The following is a 15,529-nucleotide window of genomic DNA, read 5'->3' as shown; positions in this document are numbered from 1 at the left end:
AGCAGGAAACTAACCAGATAATAACGAGAGAGATACAGCTCTTGAAGTCCAACTCCAAGAGACCTGCTGAGGATACTGTCACCCCCTTGCAGCCCAGGACGCTGAACTTTAGTTCAGCAACATATACTGAGGATAATTAGGGCAATGTCATACCGAGCTGTTCCAAGAGCAATGCTCCTGAGATACCCTCAACAGCTAGGATGTCGACTGTGAGGGGCCCAGGATATGCTCCAGGATATGGCCAGAATCATCAAGCTGGTAACTTGTCTAATAATGCTAGTACTCTTGCTACTAACAATCTTGGATCTTCGTAGGATACCGATGTAACGTCGGCACTCTCCAGAGAGCTTCAGAAGCTAAAGGATATGATATCAAGTGTACCTAGGGTGGTGCAGCCCATACCAGAAGTATTCCAGGACAGTCACAGGATATCCCGGTTTGCATATCCTATCTGTGATGCTGAAATCCCAAAAAGATTCCAAACTCTCATTATGAAGCTTTATGCCGGGACGACGAATCCTGAAGAACATATTGCCCAGTATAGGGAGAGGATGGAGATTAACCCTATTCCACCAGATCTTAAAGAAGCATGCCTCTGCAAGGGCTTCGGCTCTACTCTAACAGGATCAGCCTTGAAGTGGCTCTTATGTAACACCCCGTGTTATGAAAGTCAAAGTGCAAGTCAAAGTCAAAGTCAAAGGAAGAAAAGATTGCTAATTGCGATCTGTCACTCCTTGTTTAACTATTGATTGTACACCATGACTTGTAATCGAACTCTTTTATTTATTTACTTTAGTTGTATTATCTGGAGTATTTGTGAATAATCGAGGTTTAATCGCATGTTTTATCGCTTTACCGCTAATCACATCGCAATCGCATTCACAACTCGACTTATGCGTTTTGGATATTGTTTTACGTGTGTGAGCTATTTATGTGTTACTTGTGCATGTTTATTTATATTTATGTTTGGTGGTGACTAATAGAAATGCAAACGCAACTCTATCGCAATCACAATCTAATCGCAAACGCTAAACACAAGTTATTTAGGATGATTGTATGTTAGATATAGTAATTGTGTGGTTATTATTAATCTATCGCATCGCTTAATCAATACTCTCTTAAACGCATCGCAACACTAAAAACGCAAAACGAAACGTCGAAACGCAGCTCGCCGAAGCCACTCGATCGAATGACCCTTCGATCGAATGGTCATCCGAACGGATGACCATCCGATCGGATGGCCATCCGATCGGAGTGACATCCGATCTGCACACCAACTCCTCTTTCCTCTTTTGGCAACCAATAAATACCCCCTGTCACATCACAAGTGATGTGACAGCTCTCTCTCGTTCGACCAGCGTTCTAGCCCACTTTTCCTTCGATTTCTCGCGATTCTTGTAAGTTTTCAACTCAAATCTTGTACTTCTATGATCTATACGCACTTCTTCATCATTTTCACCTTTGAATCTCAACTTTTAACCGTGAAATCAGTGGATTTGAGGTGTTCTAGGATGATGTCATCACGGAGTTCTTATGAACTTCAAGTTTTGGCCTCATTTCACCAAGAACAACTCAGATCTGAAGGATTTCCACATGATTAAACAATGTTTTCACATAGATCTAAACATTTTCAAAGTTAAAAGGATTGAAAGATGGTTTTGTAACTTTCTTTCAACTCTTTTACACTCAATGCACTCAAAACCGATAGAATCGGAGTTCATTCAGGCCTTCTACTCTTCTCTAGTGATGTGTCGGTTTGAGATCTGAATCCTATCAATGAGACAACCGATTTCGGGTTGAACATGAAACCACCCGTCACGAACAGTTAACTGATCGGATTGGGGTGATTCCCGTTCAATCGGGTGACCTGGGTCTGATGGAGTTTCCGTTGTTTAATACGAAGTCATACTGTCTCAGTCAAACCGCAAAACTTTTCAAACTTAGAAAAATAACCAAGTTTCAAGACGATCAGATTGCTGGACGGATTGCTGTTCGATCGGATCCGATCGAACAGCAATCCGGTCGGGTTGCCCTTGGACTTCAACACTTAAACTTTTATCTCAATTTCAATTTTCAAAGACAAATAGTTTCAAATGGATTGCCATCCGATAGGAAGACCATCCGATCGAATGACAATCCTGCTGTGAACTTGTTCTCCAAAGTAATGTCTGGTCGGACGGATCGCCGTCCGATCGAACTGTCGTTCGATCGAACGACCTGAAAGGTGGAGATACTTATCTGATTTTAAATTGTTACAACGAAAACTTCAAAGCCATCATACACAAACACATCCTTCCCAAACGAATGTCAATCCAACCGAATGGCCATCCGATCGGATGACCATCCGAATGGATTGACATCCGATTGAATGACCATCCGTTTGGATTGCCATCCGACCGGATTACCATTCGTCACTTATTCACTCGCACCATTTATCGCGCCGTTAAATCGCTTATGCTATCGTTAACTGTTCAGGCTAATCCCTCAGCGCTCCCTTCAATCTAAGAGAGTGTTTATTTACTTAACACGATCTGTGAGTATACTCGATCCCTTTTTGCTTTACACACTTTTGGGTGTTACATACGTTACTTACTCAAATCACAATCGACACACAACACAAACACTATTTATACGCTGACCGTTATTGCATGTTACGTGTTATTCGATGAATGCTTGTATGTTATGTTTACACAGTGATTGTTGCCTGACACCTTAGCAACAATAGTACTATAGTTTGGACTCAGCACCTGTCGTGGACAGGGGTTGTTAAGGGCTTTACTTCACGTGTCCCAGTGGGGATATGTGTTGCGCATTCTACAACTCGCAGTCACGTCTCTGCATATTTCATTGTCGATAACCTACTATCTTTCACTTTGCTACATGTTACATGCTGGTTATGCGCAAACGATTTCGAATACTATTATACTATTAAACTTGTATGCTCACCTTTACACTATGTGTATTGACCTCTATTTTAACGTATATGACAGGTGTTTAGGATGCTTTTGCTTGTTAACTGCTATGGAATCGAGCTAGGAGAGTCTAGAAACAAATTAAATAAAATCTAAGTTGTCGGAATGGATATTTGTCTTTGAGAACATCGTCTGTAATAACTGCTTTTATTTTATATGTTTGTGGTATGGGACATGAACCTTTAATATATTATAACAAATAGTTGTTATGGATTCTCCTGGACAATCTGTTTCGCTTAGTGTCGCGCCCTGATGTTTCCGTCATCGGTTGGGGTGTGATATCTTAAACGTTCCACCTCATTCAATTACATCATTTGCTCATTTGGTTAATTTGTTTAACAGTCAGTTTTCTTGCAGTAGAAGCTTTGAAAAACTAACAAGTGACCTCTATAGGATAACACAAGGACCTCAATAATCCCTAAGGGATTATGTGAACAAGTTCAGCAGGGAATCCTTGGATATCCCATACCTTGATGTTGCTACAGCTGTGCAAGCCTTCAAGATGGGATTACAAAAGGATTACCAATTTTATCAGGATCTTGTAATGAATCCTTGCAGGAACTTGGACGAAGCTCAGAACAGGGCTTTGAGATACATCAGGCTTGAAGATGACAAGAAAATGCAGGAGAGGATGAATGCATCCTCAACATATGAGCCAACAAACAGGAAATCGGAATCCTCGTATAAACCTTACCGCTCTAGGTCGTATAGTAAAAATGACAGCAAAAAAGTAAACGTTGTCGAGGACGAGGATAGGGAAGAATATCCTGAGTTATCAGAATATTGTTTTTCTATTAATATTCCTGAACTAATGTATGCCATGCAGGGTTTAGGAGATAAAGCAAGGTGGCCAAGGAAGAATCAACAAAAGGCTGATTGGAATGATAAGTCCAAATGGTGTGCCTTCCATGAAGACTTTGGACATGTAACAGAAGATTGCATAGCCCTGAGGAAGGAGATAAGCTACTTGCTGAGCAAAGGCTACTTGAAGGATCTTCTTGGCAGAAAGAAGAATAAGGGTCAGGATACTGACAAGGATCCTGAACGAGCAGCATCACATCCACCAGATGCCAAGATAATCAATTTCATACCTGGAGGATCCGATATATGCGGAACCTCTTATTCTTCAGCTAAGTGGCATGCCAAGGAGGCTAAGGCAGAAAGAGGAGATAAACCAACAAGGATGACAACATTTACAAATGACAGAGTGATAACATTCGACAGTGATGACCGGGATAACATCCAGGATCCTCACCATGATGGTCTGGTAATCACTTTATATATTGCTAACCTTTTTGTACGCAGGATATTGGTAGACAATGGCAGCTCGGTCAACATTATCCAGTTAGAAACCTTGAAGAGAATGAACATCCCAGAAATGGAGATTACCTCGAAGTCCACTGTGCTTGTAGGTTTCAGTGGAGAAGCAAAGAACATTGTTGGAGAGATAAAGCTACCTGTATGCGTTGAAGGAGTGAATTCAATGCAACGGTTTTATGTCATGGATTCATTATCCTGCTATAATATTATATTGGGCAGGACATGGATTCATGATATGAAAGTTAAAAAATTATAGTGAAGACTAAATTGTTGGTTTTGAACGTAGCATCAAAGGATATGACATCTCCAAACTCAGTATAGTTATATTTGCACAAACCATCTGCCCAGAACAGGCCATTTAAGCGCTTGTTTTCATCGATTGAATGTACAAATGCATAATCAACCATAAACTTCTTTTTATCGGTTAACCTATTGATAACCATATCTGCATCGTACTCTCCTATATAACTATGTATCCTAGCTCTAAAATTCTTGCAGTCGTCAACAATTACGCCGACATTTTCAAAACCTTCGTATATTTATCTCATTATATTGAAGGCTTTCACTGGCCCAAGATTTAAAGTACCAAGCTCCCATATCATCTCTTCTTGTGTTTCAGAAAGATGCCTATAGGCCGGTAATAAATGAATATCTTTGGGGCACACAAATGAATGATTATGCGCTTGAACAAACTTATCAACCTTATACAACACCCCATCTGTCGAACAAAGCTTAATTTGTGCTTTACACCAGGTTTGAATAGTAGGTCTATTCCTACTTTGATACAGCTTAGCCAACTTCGAAAAAGGATCATCAAAAGCCTGTGGTTTATGCCCCTCCTTTGAACACACAAAGTATTTAGTCTTGATAATACCACCACTATGATGTTCACCTCCTTTTCGAGCAGAAAACCTTGTCTTCTTGGCATATGTCTGATAAAAAAACATATGCTTGCTCAATGGAACTAAATTCCATTCCTATAACGGGAACACATGATGAAGCTACCTTAGGAATATACAATCTTTCCTCTGCACATTTTGAAATGACAAAAAAAAAAAAAAAAAAAAAAAAAACATGAGCTCTAAAAACAAAACACACAGTCAATCATTTAGGAAACAAAAAAATAAAACTTAGCAAAGAAAATAATCACGCATGTTGTTTTCAATAATAACGCAAGTTAAAGAAAACAGCCAGTACTGTTTAATTTATAATAATAACGCATGTTAAGTGGAACTATACAGGCCTCTTACACTATACAACTTATAAACATGCGTGATTTATAACACAATCATTTCAAAATACTAATGATCAAATAATGATGAACGACCAACATACAAACATCAAACAACGATAATTACGTTGATTTCTAGCAAATTAAAACGTTTAATTGACAACTTACTGGTCTGATCGTCTAATAGAACGTTGTTGTCGGATGTCGGATTCCTCAAATGCTCAGCAGCATCATGAACGACATGGACTTCAGCATCTTCAATTTCAATATCATCTGTGCTTCGTGCAATACTGCTCTGTGGATCCATTTCAAATAATAAGTGATCGTAACCCTACTCGCACACCTATAACCGCTAATTTGATAGTTTGAAAAATGGAAAATATTTGAAACTGATTCGAATCGTACTTACCGGGATGCAGGGGATAACAAACTCGCATTCTTCTCTTGATGTTAGTAAATGTCTAAATTACCCTGCTCATGAATGATAAATGTCTAATTTGCCCTTATTGAGAAAACTTAATCCCTGCCACGCGTCTAAATCTCCTTGTCGCGTACGTGAAGTATGATAAGAGGTTTTGTTTGATACATTTTCTCTAATAATATATATGATTTAACAAGGTTAAGGATTGGTGATTGCATCGGATTGGTTGATTGGAGACTTGATACTCATGGATTGGAACACATAAACTTTTATTTTCTAGATTTTGATATCGTGGCGAACTGAACTGAACCGAATCGATATCGACCAAACAATACTAAAACTAATATCAATATTCGTTTTTATAGTTTTTTTATCGATATAAAGCACGTGTTGATTGATAAACGAGTGTCTGCATTCTACTGATGCTACCATGAAACAAACTGATACCGATTCCGTCGCAAAGCTTGCGAAAATACCGCTAGTTAGTAATTAATAGACAAGATAATATTATGTTATGATACCTTACCACTCGCAAAAAAGATAAAATTTAAAATTGGAGACTTTCTCAAGAATGGTTTGTGGAGTTTTGTTTTTTGTTTTTTGTTTTTTTTTTTTTAACTTTTTTATGCAAACCAGTTTTTGTGATTTTGCCACTTTTACAAAATTTTGATCTTCTTTTATGATTATTTTCTCTACAAACATGTCTTCAGGAAACTGAAATTGATGGATTTCTAAGCCATTTTATGCTATTCCTTATTTAGTCATTGGTATGAAAAAAAAAAATCTTCATTTGAAAACTTTTGTACATCAAAAAATATATCTTTTTTCATCTCTTTCTTATTTCCTCGTTCTGTGTCACAAAAGCTAAATGACATAACAAGATAGGAAAGATATCAAAGATGGTGTTTGCTTGTGGAAATGGTTTATGTGCAAACTTGATTGTTTGGAGATAGGATGCGTTCCTAACATGAACATCTAAAGTATTTTTACATGTTGCTTTTCTTCAACATGTTGCATTTTACTTAATTCTCAAGTAACATTGAGGAGTTACTTTTCTGATTGGATTTCTTCTTCATGTTATTTTTCCTAATTTACTAAATTGTGCATGAAACTAGAATTATTTAGGTTGTTCTTTTTTTTTTTTTTGGGCACACATGAAGAGGGGTATTTAATATCAAGGTCTACTTCAGCTGATTTTGAAGATTTCGATCGAACAAGAAATTACGGTTGTGAAAAAAAATACAAACCAAAACAACTAGGTTGTTTTCGTTTGCTAATTTTAGGCAAAAAAGTTATTTAAGAAACAAAACTTTGTATTAAATAAAAAAAACTAATAACAAAAATTGTTCATGAATATGTTATATACATAAGGATCAAACACAAATGAGTCCTAACATACAATATGGTCTTAAAAGTGAAAGAAACTTTTTTTTGAATGTTTTCCTATCTACTTAAGTATGATGTTTAATTGCAAAATAGGTACTAGGGGTGTGCAAAAAACCGAATTAACCAAACCATAACCTAATTAACCGACAAAACCGAACCGAAAAAACCGAACCAAATAAAAAACCAGTGGGTCGGTTAATGGTTTTTTTTGAAAACCGAAAGTAGCGGGTCGGTTATGGTTATCATTTTTTGCATACCCACCATAACCGAACCGAACCGACATGTAATAAATCTTTGTAGGATTTAGGACTTTTCACCATATTTTTAATATTTGATGTTTTTGACTGAAGATTTTTTTAGTACTTATGGGTTTTTCATATCATTTTGTGGTTTTGGTTGAATGTTTATTTGAATTTATGAAATGTATCATATCACTTTATTTGAATATTCGATAATAATTGGTATTAATATTATAGATTATATGTATTTTTTAATACTATTTAATATACAAATATGCAATAACAATTTAGTCCATGTTAAAAAAATTAAGCTATTTTTAGCTAAGCTAAATACACGGTTAACCACCCATAACCGACCCGCTATAACCATCAGAACCGAATAACCATAACCACCATAACCGATCGGTTATGGTTATGGTTATCTAATAACCGATATCGCGATTATGGTTATGGTTTTTATCAAAACCGACCCAAACCGACCCATGCACACCCCTAATAGGTACTCTACTAATATAAAAACACAATTTCTTTGTTTTTTTTTATTCCGGGACTAAAATACGTATTTGACAAATTCAAGAAAAAAAATCATTTAAAAAAAAATCTCTACTTCACTTCTCATGTTAAGCCTAATTTTGTATGTTAAAACCCATTTATACCAGAATCTTACTCTAACCTTATACTTCTGAAAAAAAAAAACTAAATAATCATTGGTAAACCAACAGTTCAACTTACATAATCACTTTCAAGTTTCAAATTATAAACCCCGCGAAACTGTTGAACACCAAACCTTAGGCCATGCGTAGTCGAGTCCGACCTGGAACCCAATGCCCGCCATAGCGGCCTATCGCACCAGGGAACACCCCCCAGCGTTATGGCTTGTTGTTTGCCAGCCATATAACATTTTAAACACATTGTACACCCGACCAACTCTACAAAAACCTTAAAAACTTCTTACGAAAATGTCTTCACCTCTGTGGGGAGATTCGTTCATCGATCTATACCACAAATTTTTTGCTCACGACGAAGCCGCAAAGGAGGAGGAAGTGGTTACGAGTGTGCGTGCCCTCGCGATTAACGACATGTAACATGTTAACCGTGCTCCTCCATCCCGTATCTCGAGAAGGAAATGTGTTGTGTGACACCGTGAAGCCGCAAACGCTCTTCTAATGAAAGATTACTTCGATCTTACCCGATTCACGACCCCGCATTTGTAGGCGTCGATTTCGGATGAGCAAATGGTTATTTTCGTGCATTAACAAAGATTTTGAGCATAAGTATGACTACTTTAAGCAAAAAAAAATGGACGCAAGAGGATATCTAGGATTTACCTGAATTCAGAAGTGTACTTGCCTACGGAAATACGTATGACATCAAAACGAGTATTTGAAGATGGCAGAGAAAACATGTAATACCTTGGAACATTTCTTCTACCATATGTTTACATACGCTTAGCTATATAATTTTAATTTTGAGTACTATAATTTTAAAAATTTACATACTTGGAACGACCTTCATCAGATTTTAAAGGTTATATATATAAAATTTATTTTTAAGGCATATGCCAGTTATACGGAAAACCTTACTTGAGAAACATGACTTGGAACGACCTTCATCAGATTTTAAAAAGTGCATCTAGAAAAATATGGATTACCCGACATGATTGGTAGTTTAGACTGTCGTCTATGGCGGTGGTATAATTGCCCAACCGCATGGCGATGTCAACATACACGCGGTGACAAAAAGGACCAACATTGGTTTTACAAGCAGCTGCTTCATACGACCTTTGGGTTTGATCGGCCTTCTTTAGTGTCGTCGGGTGTTTGAACGACATAAATACTTTCGAGCTATCACCGTTGTTAGAGGGATACATATCAGTTACGCTACCGAAAGCTAGGTTTCATGCAAATGGATAACTACCCGCATGGATACTATTTGGCCAATGCTATATACCCGGAGTATTCAAATACTGTGAAAACGCTTAGTGACCCGCTGGATATAAGAAATACAATATTTTAAGACCTGCAAAAGTCTTCGCGAAAGGGCATCAAGAGGTATTTTGGGGCTCTTCAACAGCGATAACATTTTGTGAGAAATCCTTGTCGTATATGGGATAAAGAGAAAATTAAAATGATTATGTCTGCTTGTATTATATTGCATAATATGATTTTAGAAGATGAAGGTAAAGCAATATGTCAAAACTATATTACGGGTGATACTGACGTAGGAACGCAAGCAACAATGGAGGAGAGAATGTTAAACGGTCAACGCTTGCGTTCTAAGGATGCACATAACGCGTCAAAAGCCGCATTTGGTTGGACATGCTTGGGCAATTCGTCCAATTTGACACCATGACAACGAAGAAGAATTTTGAAGACGAAGGTGACAAAGAAGAATATTTCAAAGTTGGAGCCTATGAAGACGTATGGTTGGATGACGGAGGCGATGGAGACGACTAGTATTTCATATCTCTTAGACCAAGCGTAATGGGGCATTTTTTGCCCTCAATCTCGCCCAATACCGCCCCAAAACGCCGGCCTTGCCGCCCCCATGGGCGTGTTTTGTTGATTTTGATTCCTGGCGTTTTTTAAAGAACGCCCAAGCCCTATTTGATAGGCCAATCACATTTAACCATTTTCTTGTTTAGCCAATCAATTTTTTTCATGGGTTTTTTACTTTTTTAATTCTTTACACCCCTTTTAACAAAGTACCCATATTCCCACTACACCCGTTTTAGAAAAACGCCCCTTTACTGACTGGACTGTCACATGGCGCAAAACGCCCTAGGGTGGGGCATTATTCACCCAACGACTATGCGTAGTTTTATTGTAATGTTTTTTTTATTTAATGAAACTAGGGGTATTCAAGCTTTCGCGCGTTGCGCGACATTAGAAGTTGCTTTTAGTTAGATATGGATGTGTGATTTTGTTATGTTAACAGGCAAGGATCATAAAGTTGTTATGCTGCTTTGCAGATGCAACCATAAAAAAATAGTATGTCTAGGCATTAACATTCAGCCATTAGCTACATGTTTTACAAAGTTGACGTGCTATGTTGCTTGTGTATGCAGCATGCAGTTCAGTCATCATCATTTGTACAAAAGAGATTGGTTGACTATTTCTTGCTCTTGACTCTGCCATCCCACTTATAGTTGTTGATCTAGGTGGACAAAACAAATGATTGTTGTTAACCAGATTTTAGTCTGTGAGGGTGCCTTTGCCAGGCCTTTTAGATGGCTGATTTGAGTCTGCAGTCGAAAACATGTTTGCTATCAATATCTATATTGTGATTTATGAGTATGTGTAAGTTTTTATGTTTTTGGTAGGCTTACCGTGGAATTCCAGTTGGTGCTTGGCTGCGTTTCCAGTGTTTGCCTTTTGAGTTGGTGTGGTTGGTTGTGGTGTTTTTATTGCATCAGTGAGACCGGAAGAAGCTGGTTCAATGTTCTTAGTGGATGGATGTTCATGTATGCTTCTTTGCCGATAACTATATACAGAGTTTTCATGGGGTCTTCGTTTGCAGCCAGTTCTTCGCATGTCATTCCCAATAGTTGGTTGCCTGCTCGGTCGAAAATCACTGCCTGGATTCCTCCTGTGTTGTTGGTTACTGTAGCGATGATTTTATACCTGTATACATATGTGTTCATGTATTCAATATTGGTTTGAGTTAAAAATTTAAATACTGTATTACTTGCATGATATTCGCCTTTACATGTGTGCCTTTTCGACTTGTAGTATGGACTGATTAGATACAAACAATAAAGAAGATCATCACTAACTTGAATCAATTGGAAAAGGATACAATGAGGGTTAGGAACTGAGGTTATTGCAAGATAAAGCACGAATCAATTTGGCATGACAACCGCTGGTAATTGAACTACGGATCGACCTCATGAACAACACTTTGATACTTAATAACCTAGAACAAAAACGTTTCAAAACCAAATAAAAAAAAGTACCAAAACAAATCAGTATACACAATTCAGAATAATCTTATCATAAACGCATTAACTAATGTTCAGATCCACTAAATTTACCGAAAAAAGATGATCAGCTATGTACAGTTTGTCCCCCTTGCGTTTGCGTTCATATCCACCATTAGTGGCCTTACACCTACACCAGTCACATTCACAAGTTATACATTCATTGGACTCGTTGATATCTGTACATTTCAAGAACCGACATAACAAACACCTCAAAAAGAAATGGAGTCAATGGTGCAAACAAAATACGTTACCTTCACAAGTACGACCATCTACACGAATACCTGTGGGCAACCACAACCGGTTATGTTATTCTCCTGTAAGACAAACATGAATCAAAAACGGTGTAACTAAACAATAAACTAAAAACCTGACACTCAATTGAGCAAGACGAAAACCTTTATCCATCCCGTATAGCCGACCAACATCTGCCATTGTTGACGTTACATCTACCGGGTCCGACGACGGTCATTTATACCATCCAATATTATAAAGCACGTTACATATGTTAAGAGTGGTGTTGTTAAAAACTCAACTAAAGGGGATTCCATGAACTTTCACAAAACGCATATGTCCATCCCTTAGAAATTGCACCCCGTTTACAGCAAGGCATTCGCATACTCGTCCTCTATAAGTGTCCTAAAAGCAAAAAGCAAAAAGAAAATGAAATAAGTGACAGAAATGATTGTACATGAGCAGAGACCTCTGTTTTGTTTACCTTGAAAGCACTTATGCCATTTTGTGTGTCAATACAACAACTAACATTCCTTTCAAGACACTCATTTGTCTCTAGTTCTTCAGGATAGAACATGTATAATATTATGTATACACGTTTGTTGACTCTAATTTTATGGAAAAATACCCTTGCTTAAACATATAGGCAGATCAGTTGTCTCCTTGAATCTTGAACATATGGATCGTACTACAACAATTTTCTCAAACTTTCCTACAAAATGAACCAAAGTTATTAGCATGTCAAAACAACGCTCCCGAAAATAGGCTAAACTGAAAAACTAAATAACCAAACCGTGACAAAGTTAACTGGAAAAACCAAACTGAGTTAGCATAACCAACTGAGAAACCGATAGTTCGATGGTTGTTTTTTAAAAGTGATTATAGTGGTTCGCTTTTAATTATACACATTTAGCTAACCGGTTTAACTGGTATACATAAACAAAAACCGAGTTCACTAAACAACAAACCAATGTAACAAAACTAAAAAAGACTACAAGTTGGAAATTTTTGTTAACCAAGCTTAACTGAAACAATTAAACCTAACTACTATTTTAACACCAAATCAACCAAAGTGTCCAGTTATGACTTTATAATATCTAGGCTAGAAGAAGTGACAAAAAGGGCTACCTCGTTATTGAACGTTATTAATGACTAAGCAAGATAGTTACATCTCCACGCGATCCTTGTCCGACCTTGTTATAAACCAAAACAAAAACCAAAATGAGTCATTATCTTTCTTTTTCAAAAGCAATTGTTTTGTAGCTCGAAAGTTTGTGTAGAAGAAAACTAAAACCAAAATCCCATAAAACATTTAATCGAACAGTCGGCGGGCAAAACCCATAGACATTTAATCAAACACTTGGTGGGTAATATAAGTACCTGTTTCGCAACCCTAAACACTAAAACATAAGAGAAAAATGACTTAAACCATGCAATTAGCTAGTGATAAAAGTATTAAAAGTACTAAAGATGATAAAGTTCAAGGTATACATACAATAGCTAATAGGTGACTAAGACGAATCAACTAAACGTTTTAAAATGTCAGAACTACATTAAATGTCATCAAAACAAAATCGTACTGTGTATCCAACAAAATATTAAATGACCCGTATGTTTATGACCCACATTACTCTGTTTCACTTGTCAACTGAACTACATAGGACCCTTTTTGGGTTAGGCGAATAAGACGAACTAACTGAACCTTTTAAAATGTTAACAGACAGATGAAAATTAGCACTTAAAACAACTACGTAAGCGACTACAAGAGAAAACATAAACAATAAACACATGTTTGCAGCCAACCAAAAGAGTTTGAACCTCACTCGACACTTGAACAATCAATTCACACAATCGGCACACTAACACTAACACATCTTATCAAACGATTGTACAGAACATAATAAACAAATCTAACATGAAAAAACTGTAAGACAACAACAAAACCAAAGCAATCAGACATCAAGTTCACAAAATTGAAGCTAAATGGACATATCACAAAACATTCTCAATACCTCCAAACTGTCACCATGTCTTGGAAATCGGACTTCTGATCTGCGTGGCGTGATGGTGCACGCGCCGTTGAAGGAACGACTGGCCGACCGGACACTCCCCTGATCCTTTTCTCTCTAGGTTTTGGGTGGGTTTTTGGAAGAACGCGGCCACCGTACCCTCTCCGTCTCTGTTTCGACCTCGAGCCACCACTTCATCACCGCTCTCACCCTCGCCGGAGAGCTGCCGTTTCGTGAACAGTCGCTCTTTTCTTCCACATATCCCTCTCTTTTTCTCTGGTTTCTCACTTTCTCTCTCTCTCTCTCTTAGTCTCTGTTTCAAGCTCTCTCTCTATCTGTCGTTTTGATTTTAAGGAGAGACCAGAGTTTGGAGGTGGGTATGCGGCTGGAGAAGAGAACCGGAGCTGGGTATATGCTTGTCGCCGGAGCTCACTCCGGTGGTCGGAGTTGCAAGAAGGAGAGAGGCAGAGACTTGGTGTGCGGGTGAACTTGAGAGATCTGTGTTAGGGTTTCTTCTAAGACCATCTCCAATAACACATTTGTTTGGGTTGTTTTTTTGGCATTTTTCCACCTCATCAGTTTGTCATTATTGTGGGTGTCATTTTTACCCTTTGTATTTGAGATGCATACTTCACGAAGAATGCATATCTGAGAAGCTTTTCGTCAGGTGGTGAGGCCAAAGGGTGCGGGGTTGGGTGATAAATTAAAAAAAAAACCTTTAAATATATAAACACTTTATATAAACCTTGAAATTTTATAAATAATAAATATTGTTAAACTAAAAGGATTTATTAATTTTCACTTTAAATAAAATAATCTATTATTTTTACTACTTTGATTTTTTTTTCAGATTTTCAAACGTTATTTACATTTTATAAATTTCAAATTAGTTTTTACGTTTTAAAAATTTTCAAATTTCAATTTTTATAAATTTTCATACATCGAAAATATTTGAAGGCTTCTTAATTATTTTATTGAAATAAAAAATAGGTAATTAAAAATAAATGTAAAAGTTGGTGATGATGTGGCAATATTTATAGGTGTTTTTAGATTTCATTATTGGGTGAGTGTTTGCTTCTAACCGCTATATTTTCATCTTTCAAATTTAAAATTTTCCCCCAAACCGCTATATTTTCAAATTTCAAATTTCAAATTTCAAAATTTCCCACCCAAGCACATTCAACCAAGCACGGGTTTCCTGGAATGCTAGGAAGCATTGATTGTATGCATTGGGCTTGGAAAAATTGTCCAGTTGCATGGAAAGGTCAGTACACACGAGGTGACCATGGATATCCCACCATTATGCTAGAGTGTGACAACCCGAACTTTGGAGGTCCGTGTCGTGTAACCTTTTGATCCAAATCTCTCGTTATTCATTCCTTTCTTGTGCTGAACGTTTTGTGTTAATATGAAACTTGCTAAAATTAGATTAATACACACTATGCTTGCTAAAATTAAATTAGATTATGATAATTATATTTATCATAACTATACTTATTGTATTATTATAATTATTATATTTTGTATTTTTATAATACTTTGTATTACTGTAGTTTTTAATTGATTTGATCATAATACATAATAATCTCTTATATATCCCTACACTAAATCCTAGTCGGTTATGGAACCTCTTTTCTCATCATCAGCTTGTGTAGCCATTTAATTGGGCCTAAGTTATCTCGGCCACACTTAATTGAATTGAGCCCATCATTGGCTAATCATGAACCGCCCCACTTAA

The 15,529-nt window shown here is 37.1% G+C and overlaps 1 long non-coding RNA gene across 6 annotated transcripts; it reads right to left on the bottom strand.

The window, feature by feature from the left end:
• Window positions 1-10,511: 10,511 nt before the first annotated feature.
• LOC110873839 lies at window positions 10,512-14,335 on the bottom strand. Of its 6 annotated transcripts, none has more exons than XR_002555511.2 (9): window positions 13,795-14,329; window positions 12,911-12,975; window positions 12,267-12,494; window positions 11,947-12,187; window positions 11,803-11,865; window positions 11,603-11,678; window positions 11,278-11,484; window positions 10,898-11,192; window positions 10,512-10,813 (listed from the first exon to the last, which is right to left on the bottom strand). It is a non-coding gene; the product is annotated as an uncharacterized LOC110873839 (long non-coding RNA). The 6 variants fall into 6 exon arrangements; XR_002555509.2 differs by having other exon boundaries at window positions 11,345-11,484; window positions 13,795-14,326; XR_002555513.2 differs by having other exon boundaries at window positions 10,898-11,484; window positions 11,947-12,176; window positions 13,795-14,335.
• Window positions 14,336-15,529: the final 1,194 nt, after the last annotated feature.

This window comes from Helianthus annuus, chromosome 8, assembly GCF_002127325.2.
Source record: "Helianthus annuus cultivar XRQ/B chromosome 8, HanXRQr2.0-SUNRISE, whole genome shotgun sequence".
In the NCBI taxonomy this organism is placed as follows: domain Eukaryota; kingdom Viridiplantae; phylum Streptophyta; class Magnoliopsida; order Asterales; family Asteraceae; genus Helianthus; species Helianthus annuus.
Note: the sequence above shows the minus strand (reverse complement) of the source record. Positions and strands in the feature narration are given on the sequence as shown.